Here is a 9,708-nt window from a genome sequence, read left to right on the forward strand (position 1 = left end):
AATGAAAGAGTCAAAAATTAATAATTCATAAAAATCAGATAAGGCCTAAAATATATTTCACTTTGCATTATCTGGAAACATGGGTTTTACTTGATTAAATATAAGATTACTTCAATAATTTTTTTTAAAATGATGATTAAATTTTTCCTTTTAAATTGTTTTTAATTGATATGTAAAAGATATACATATTTGAAGGGACATGTGGTTTGATACATTCATAGAATCTCAGTGTAATTGGGATATGTGACATGTTAAATATTTGTCTTTTCTTTATGGCAGAATCATTTCAACTTTTCTCTTACAGCTATTTTTAAATGTACAATATATTAATTTTAATTATACTCACCCTTACCTTCTCTTTTCTTTTTTCATAAAACCATCTATAAGTCATTCAAAAGAAATTGAGCCTCTTTTTCATTGCCTTTCTTTTCTTAATTTGCATGAAAATAATTGCTAACATATAGAGGGTTGCTGCTCTCATTTAACTCATTTCTGTTGTCTTTTCATAATACCCTGTCATCTTGACTCTCTTATTCAAACTTTGTATTCATCTTGCCCTTTGTCAGTGAATTCTTCCCCTTCTTCCCCCTCCTCATTTCCCTATCTGTTGAGCTGTTCTTTTGGGTTGCTTTATAATTCCTTCCTTCCACAATTTCTAACCTATAATGATTTACTCCCCTCAACTTTTACAAATCCCAATCCTGTATATCCTTCCTTTTGTTATTACATTTGTTTTCTATTATGGCCTTGAGGAGGTCCATTTCTTTATAGTATTTTTGTCTGCATTCTGAGGATGAGGAGGTATACTAAAAAATATGTAGAAGAGAAAAGTTTTTAAAATCGTAACTTGCCTCTGTAAGGCCACAGTTCTCCAATGACGGAAAGGAAGGTTTCAGAGGAGCATCAGGTGATGGAAAGGAAGGATGTGAAAAGCCCTGAACTTTGGCTGATGTTGTAGGAAAGGATTCAAACACATCTTCATTTGGATGATCACAGATCTTGTCCTCAAACACGATTCCATCATCTGTTCTCACAGTACAATATTTTGCTTCTACTACAGTAAAAAGGAAGTAAAGAATATATGAAAATATTTGTAATGAACAATCAGTGAATAACACAAGAATAGGTTATCTTCAAATAGCTTACAGTTTTTCCTGGATCTCTGAGAAGCAGTAATTAAGTTTGTTAAGCTTCGTTGTGGAACACCCTAGAACAAAAAACAATAGCTTTAAGAATAAAAAGTATCAAACTGGTAAAATAATTATAACATTGACCATTACTATATGATCTAACACAAAGAAAAGAGGATTTGGAGTCACTTGGATGTAGATTCAACCCTCAATTCTGTCATTTACTAATCTACATCTTCTCATGGGGTGAAGATTATGAAAAGATGATACAAATGTCCTCAAAATGTTACTCCCTTTACCCATACTTGATTCTTCTACAAATACTATAATATCCATTAGATTATATTCTTAACCAAAACAGCCTAGGACAAAAATGTACCTAGTCAGCTAAAGGATTATTAAAATAACTATCATTAAGATACTTAATCAATTTTGAGTTATATTGTGAGATGTGTTTGTATGATTCACATTTGGACAAATTATCTCTTGCCGGAGAAAATGTTCAAGTTTGGTTTTTAGTAATAACTTATTTTAATGGGTTGGCTTTGCAAATAGTATAAATCGCTTCTATTATGTTTGTCAAAATGCTAAAGATAAATTATTGTATAGATTCAGGTTCTCCCAAGAAAGAGAGAAAAAGGAAAAATAAACCCCGTGAGGCAATGATTGTTGAATGAAAGCCACAAAGAGCTACTCAATAAAAAGCTTTAACTAAATACGATGACGATGAAGACAGACAGGCACTGAAAGGATAGACAACTGAGGAAAAGTATTCTGCAAGGAGAACTTTAGGCTGGGGTAAATCATTTTTAAAAGGTGGAGGAGGAAGAAGAAACAAACAAAAAGAGACAGGACCACTCAATCAAGTATGTGCTGAAACCATGGCAGAACGAGAAAATAGTCTGTATGATAAGGTACATGGAGAAATACATATACATATATAGATAGATACAAACAGATAACAGATTTTAATTCAGAGTATATCCATAATAAAACTTCTTAGTATTTACAATTCATTTTTGTATATATTTCTGTAGTAAAGAATTTAATTTTCACTCTGGCTGGCTGGAGAGGCGGCCGGCAGCGGGGCTGGCTGAGGCGGTGGCGGCGCGACTGGGATGGGACCGGCTCTGGGGCGCAGGAGCCGCGGCGGCGGCGGCGGGGGCCGCGCAACTCGGGCCAAGCGCGGGGCGGCGGGCGAGGGCGCGGTGCGCGGGGCTCCGGCGGCCCCCGGCTCCCCGCCCGCGCACGGCCGAGCCCAGGAGAGCGCACAGAGGCGCAGCCGAGGAAGCCCCGCCAGAGCCGGCGCCGGCGTATGAGGAGGAGCAGCCGGGAGCGAGCCGGGCCGGGCGTCCGGGCGTAGCCGCCGGGGCTGCTCCCGGGAGCCGCGGGCCGGGCCGGGCGCGCGAGAGGACCAGCCCCGCGCCGCGCCCACCACGCGCCGAGGACCGTGCCGCCCCCGGGCCGGGCGCCGCCGCTCGGGCTCCTGCTGGCGCCAACCGCGCTCCGGTGCCCACGTAACGCGTCCCCGGACCCCATCCCCGACCCCGGCTGCCGCGCACGAAGTTGGCTCCCAGCGGGCGTCTGCCTCCTCCTCAAGTCCGTGGCAGCTTGCGTCTCCTGGACTCGGACAGATCTGGGGGGACCCTGGGAACCCAGGAGCCCTCTGCCCAAGTTTGCCTTTTGCCCAGCGCGGGAGCCCGCCTGCCTTCACCCCCAAACCCCAAGCTTCCCTGCGGACCCTTTCCGGGCACACGGGGCAGCAGACGGGATGCGCTCAGCCTCTCCAGGAGGGTGGGGACGTGCCTCCAGGCATCTAGCCCCCTCCCCGCCCCGCCCCGGGGCAGCATCATCAGGCCCTGGTTCCTGCGGGGTTTTGCCCTGGTAGGGTCTTGGTGGACCCCTTTTCCCGCTCCCAGCTGCCCACGGTCGCATAGTTGTGCGCTCCCGGGACACCTGCGGGGCCCCAGCCTTGAGGTCCTCTCAGCCCGCGCTGTGTACCTTGGCAGCAGCCCTTCCCTGTGCCCCGCGGCCCGCCCCTGCTTTCCCAAGGCCTCTCCTCCAAGGTTTCCCCTCCCCAATGGCCTTTCCTTGGCCAAAGTGGAGCCCCTCTGCTCGCCTATTGGAAACGCAGGCTGCCCCAGCGCCCTGACCCCGAAGCGGGCGGGAGAGGATAGCGGTGGCCAGGCGGTGATGCCCAGAGCCACTGCCTGGGTACCCGGGAGCTGGACTCCCTCCTCACACCAGCGCAGCTGTCGCCAAAACCTAGCCAGTGGGGAAATCAAAATAGTCTGGTATGTTCTGTCTCCAATGGAGTTTGGGAGCTTTCTATCACCTTGATGTGGCTACATGTTGGTTCTAGAAGAAGCTCATCCTAAAATGACAGTTCCCCCCCTCCCCCCTCCCCCAAGCAGTGGAGAAAATACTAAAGGCTCGGATGAACCGGGCACAGTCAGGAGCAGCATTCATGTGCATTTGAGATCTCCGTTCTGCAAACCTTTCAAGATCAGGACCCATGATTTGGCGACCAGGTAGCTTTTGCTTTAGAAGTTCTCTCCTCATTTCTTTTTTTTTTTTTTTTTTCTTTTGAGACAGAGTCTCACTCTGTTGCCCGGACTAGAGTGAGTGCCGTGGCGTCAGCCTAGCTCACAGCAACCTCAAACTCCTGGGCTTAAGCGATCCTCCTGCCTCAGCCTCCCGAGTAGCTGGGACTACAGGCATGCGCCACCATGCCCGGCTAATTTTTTCTATATATATATATATTTTAGTTGGCCAGATAATTTCTTTCTATTTTTAGTAGAGATGGGGACTCGCTCTTGCTCAGGCTGGTCTCGAACTCCTGACCTCGAGCAATCCACCTGCCTCAGCTTCCCAGAGTGCTAGGATTACAGGCGTGAGCCACCTCTCCCGGCCTCTCCCCATTTCTTTAAGAAACCACACAGACAGGTAGAATGCAGTAGAAAAATAAAACTTTAACTTTTCTGCTTTAACTATCTTGGTAAGGTTGCAGTTAGGAGCAAACCTTGCATGTCAACTTGATGTGTGTTGTATTTGCATGGAAAGAAGTAAGTATTCCTTTGAGATGCCCTTAAGTGACCCCAAATATTTCATAAAACCTTGGCTTGGAGAGGAAAAAAAAGAATTTAATTTCATTACCATAAAATAATACATTACATTATTGAAACATGGTCATCTTCCACTACCTGGAAGCTATGCCATTATTACTACAGAGATAAAAAATCAGAAACAGAAATATTCCATCAATTTTGTACTTGGAGAAAAAACTAGTAATCTGAATTTTAAAGATTAATGTATAGTTTTAAAAGATATTTTTAACAGAACTTGTGTTGAAGATAACAAAAACTTAAGGAATTTTAATCTAAAATCCTAATCTAAACTTCTAGTTGGAGAATACTAGAAAATAAGTCCCTTTCCTATTTATATGTTTCTAATTTATTCCTTTTTATGACATATTTTCCCATAATAACTGTCCTGAAGTTATACATTCTAATTATTAAAAGGGAACATAAATTTAAAATATATTTTAGAAATTTAGTAGATTCAATTCTTAATTATATTATGAATATTATATTACTTCTAAGATTCCTTTATAATATTAATATTCTAACATTTTATTTCACTAAAATTCATTTATCTATTCATTTATTCACATCCAAAAAATATTAAAATGCTTCTTACATGCAAGATTGCATTCTACATACTCCAATACACACACAAATACATTTCCTAACTTCTAGTAGCTCATAGTAATATAGAAGTTATAAAATTATTATTGAAATAACTAGGAAAAACATGGAGTGGATATAGGTTAGATGGCTGACTAGAGACATCAGAAGCCAGATCATCTCAAAAAGAAAAGAAAGTTTCAGGTGTTCAGGTGAAATCAAAGCCCAGGTGATCCATCTTTTGCTCCTTCCCCCACCTCAGTGGGGAGCAGGGTCCAAGCAACCCTGGGAGCTACATGACCCCTCCCAAAGCTTAAGGCATTTGTATACCCTACCTGGGGGACCAGAGCCTACCATGGGCACAATAGATTAGCTCAGTAACTGGCTCCTCCACACAAACTAAAATCAATGACAGCAGAAACAACACCATAGCTAAACACAGTGCCTTCCATCTCAAGCCATTAGGGAGCAGTGGATTCGTATGCACAAGTACAGTCCACCAGCTTGGAGCTTAAGCTGGGGGACCAAACTCCCTACACTCCATTGGGAAGAGGTGAAGACAACAAGTCAGAGGTAACACAGGTGGTTCATCAAACTTGTATAGAATGGTTTCCTGTGACCAATTTTCTACTATAAACATAAAATGATGATAGGGAAGCCACTGCTAAATTTTAAGAGAAAATACTATACAAAATTAGATTCAGAGTAATAAAATTAATTTCACATGAAACCAATTTACCTTGGTATTGACACTGAAGTCTTCACCATGTGATGTAGGTCGTAAATCATCAATATCCATGTTGCTGGAAATCCTTTAGAGCAAAAATGTACAACAAAAAAAGTGAATTCATCTCCTTAAAATAAAAACATCTGCAGGGTTATATCCCAATGCACCCACCCAGAAACAATAAAACAAGGTGAAAGGTCAGTTATGTATATACTAAATGATGTTTCTTGATATAATTATTAATAAAATTTGGTCTCTGTTTTAAGAAATATTCCAGTTATTTTACTTCTGTCTTCACCTTTCACAATCTATGAAATAGTCAATGAAGACTTACTGTTAGTTTCATAACAAATATTGACAGCCAATATATTGGCAAAGCCTGAGTATAATATGTCTTCACAAATTGTCTATTCACCTAATGACTGGCATAACCTCTCTTACCTGAACTGGAAGACAGAGATAGAAAACAAGGTAGAAAAATATGCTGTCCCTTCTCCATTACATATCTCTGTTTCAAAGACTGTATCACTCAGAAAATTGGCAGTCTTGCTTCTACAGGAAGGAAAGCACCTAAGAAGGCCCTATTACTTCCCTTCACTCTATAAACCATACAGGGATTCCCCTGAAACATTTAAAATGTTTGAAAGATAAATGTACAAAAGACAAAGAAAAATTTATATGTTGTTATTGGGGATATTCTTTCAAGAAAGAGTACAAAATAAAAAATTGTAATTTCCAATTATTTTGCCTATATAGGTCCAGCCTTATGCAGTTCTATATAAACTAGCAAACCCTTACAAAACCTTAATAGGCACTCAGATACTCAAGAAGAGAGACTACTGGAAAAAAAGAATGCTGGTAGTCATACTTCTATTTCCCAAAGTACTATCTAAGTATCTTCTTCCTATGGGCTCCCGATTCCAGATCCCTCTTCTGCAGGGCTCCATGGCAGTCTCCACCCTTTCGATCTTCAGTCTAATAAAGCACAGGTTCCTGAAGAAATAGGCTCAAATGACCAAGAGCAGGAACCCTCTATTTCCCCCCTCCTGATAAGCAGACTAAATGGAGTCTCAGTCATCCTCTCCCAGGATAGGCATGTTACCAGCTACCCCAGCTCCATGACTGATTTCCCAGCAAATCTTATCCCTGCTGTACTCTACATGTACATGGGAAGGACATCAGTGAAAGGGGAACAAAGGCAGAGGTGAGGGGACACATGCCATGGGCCACAGATCTATGTAATTCAGCAACCTCTACCCTCCTAGTACTCAAGGGGCTGTAAGCCACCCCTGTGTAGGTTGGAGTGGAAGCAAACGATACCACATTCCTATCTGCTATAGAGACTCGTCCCAGTGGCTCATATTCTTTTAACATCTTTTGACAGAAACTTCAAGTTTGCCAGTTCCTTCAATTAAACAAACAAAAAAGCAGCAACCTGTTCAGAACTCCCTTGAAGCCTCTATTTTAATGTGCCTTGCTAGATAAATCCCAACATCCTTACTCATTCATTCATATGATTTGTCTTTATCAAACTTGTCAGAAGCCCCAATATTCTGATCTCTTTTCTTAAACCTGTATTTCTCTCCAACCCAGCATTGTTTTTCTTCAAACTTGGCCTTCCACTGCTAATTCCACCCTTATCCACTGCCACTGGGTTCAGCAGCTAATTCCTTTCTTATTCTCTTCCACTGGGTTCACTAGACCCACTCCTCCATCCCTTTCTATTATTAAAACACTCACCCACAGGATGATAAAGAAGGAAGAGTACTGGGCTTTGAATGAAGAAAGGTGAGTTCAAATCTCATTTCTACCATTTACTATATCCAAATAAATCACTTAAATATCTTTGGGTTTCTATCTTTTGTTATTTACCAAAGTAAAGAGTTTCAGGTGTGCTACCTGAACAACTACTTGACCAGGATGTTAAACACAGATAAAAGTACCAGAGGATATTTTTATTAATCTCTAAGATTCCTTAAAATCCTGAATTTCTCTGTGCTTTGGATTCTCTGTGTGGAAAAATGGGGAATATTTAACTGGCAGAAATGAAAAATAAAACCAATAAAAAAACAAGAAATGCAAAGTAGGAAGCAAAAAAAAAAATTAAGACAAAATTATAGAAAATCACGGAACAACAAAAAAGACTCTAGAAAAAAAATAATAAAGGTTCATTGGATTAGGCAGGGATACCAGCCTAATGGGAAAACCAAAGGGGGAAGTCAATTAGAAAAATCAATTAGAAACAACTTCTAAATAGACACTAAGTATAATTAACATAACATGTCCTATATGTAGATATCCTTCACTAACAGTAAAATAATTCCTCTCTAGGACTTGCCTGGTCTTGCTTATGTAAAACCTATGGTCCTATGGCCACAGTGAAGTGAGATCTGCCCTAAAACATTCGATGTTAAAAATAAGGACCACTGTAATTGTCAAATATGTCAGGACAAGCTCTTGGAATAACCAGACTTCTAAGAAAAACTCTTGATGAGAATTAACATATAACTAAATCTGACTTTCTGAATTGATCTTATTTGTACCTGTACCTTGATCCCAATACTGCACAGGTTTCTACTGATCTATGCTAGGGGGCAAGAAAACAGATTTGGGAGCCAGGCAGGCTGATAATCAAACTATGGGATCATGGGGCAATTAATTAACTTCTTGGAACCACAGTTACTTAATTAGTAGAAAGTAATAGCATGGGTTCTTTGTGAAGCAGTTATGATGACTATAGATGATATAAAATGTTAAGCACATAATGTGGTGTGTAGCCCAGAATAGAACACTCAAATATTAAGTTATTCTCTCTGCATTCCCTTAGTTAACATACAGTTTTTAAAAATCTGCAAAATCCTACCTGATTGTACGGTCTTCAGAAATTCCATCCACTATTAAAGAAAAAAATAAAGTATTTTTAAATCAACAGTAGACAAATACAGAACATTAAAAGCATAGAAGAGCATGGTGTTATGTGCCTATAATCTCAGCTACTCGGGAGGCTGGAGCAAGAGAATCCTTTGAGGAGCCCAGGAATAAGACCAGCCTGAGCAACACAGCAAGACTCCACCTTCACAAAAAATAAATAAATAATGCACACTTCTGTACATGTTTTAGACTTTGTACCAAAGTAAGAAAAAGACTGATGCTTTGTTACAAGGTATTGTTTTGGGGTCATACCTGGGAACTATACCAGTATTAATATTATGTGTACTACTAGTAGGCAATTAATGCATTAGTAACTCTTGCCTCCCCTCCTTTCATTTTTATCAAATGTAAGGAAGACTGGAATTTATCAAAATTTTGATACCTACAAGTGAACTGCTGTGTACAATAATCATAATCCCAACTGAAACCTACCAGAGTGACAGAAAATGGTCTCACTAATAGAATCAATATTACAAGAAGACAGTGTCAAACTTAAACAGCATGATTTCTGGACTAACACACTGGGAGCTATAAGAACAGAGTATAGAGCAGGGACAAGTGTCCTTGAAAGACTTGTTGGGTGCAGTGGAAAAGAGCTCAAGAGAGATCAATGTACTTACTCTCACTAATCTTCTGAGGCAGATGTTGGTAAGTTTACTTACTTCTAGCTATTTCTCTGCCCTATGTATGTTGCAAGCAAGTCTCACATTCACCTGCCATTTTTATCTCTCATGGAAAGAACCACTGGATTGATCACTCCCTCAGGCAATAGCTTATCCACTCTGAACTGTATGTCATACTCAGAGGAAAGCTTCAGAATACTGGGGAGGTGATGGTAAGTTGCCAAGGAGTGCTCTCTGACATGAAAAAATATGTCTGTAGCTAAAACTATTAACTTGCTCAAGCTCCAAAAATGGGCCAACAGTTGTACCACTCCATAGTGGGAGGAAAAGAAATGCATTTTCACTTCACGTAAAGCAAAACAGTGTGACTCTCTTGGCATTCCTCATGACTGGTAATCTAGTTTGTGAGCCTTGTTATAATTACATAGACCTTTGTCAAACTCATCCCTCCAAGGAAGAGAATGAGGATGGAACATATTTATTCACCTATAGTATTCACTGTTGGGTCTCATTTCCAATTGCATGGTAAGTATGAAATATTTGTCATCCAAGTTTTATAAAATACAACCTTGTGAGATTGCCCTCTTCCATTGCGAGAGTCTATCTGGACC

At 40.7% G+C, this 9,708-nt stretch overlaps 1 long non-coding RNA gene across 1 annotated transcript; it reads right to left on the minus strand.

The window, feature by feature from the left end:
- Positions 1-867: 867 nt before the first annotated feature.
- Positions 868-5,574, minus strand: LOC123626169. The gene is made up of 3 exons (XR_006730766.1): positions 5,556-5,574; positions 1,147-1,207; positions 868-1,054 (listed from the first exon to the last, which is right to left on the minus strand). It is a non-coding gene; the product is annotated as an uncharacterized LOC123626169 (long non-coding RNA).
- Between the last annotated feature and the right edge of the window lie 4,134 nt (positions 5,575-9,708).

The sequence above is a fragment of the Lemur catta genome, chromosome 21 (genome assembly GCF_020740605.2).
Source record: "Lemur catta isolate mLemCat1 chromosome 21, mLemCat1.pri, whole genome shotgun sequence".
Taxonomy (NCBI): domain Eukaryota; kingdom Metazoa; phylum Chordata; class Mammalia; order Primates; family Lemuridae; genus Lemur; species Lemur catta.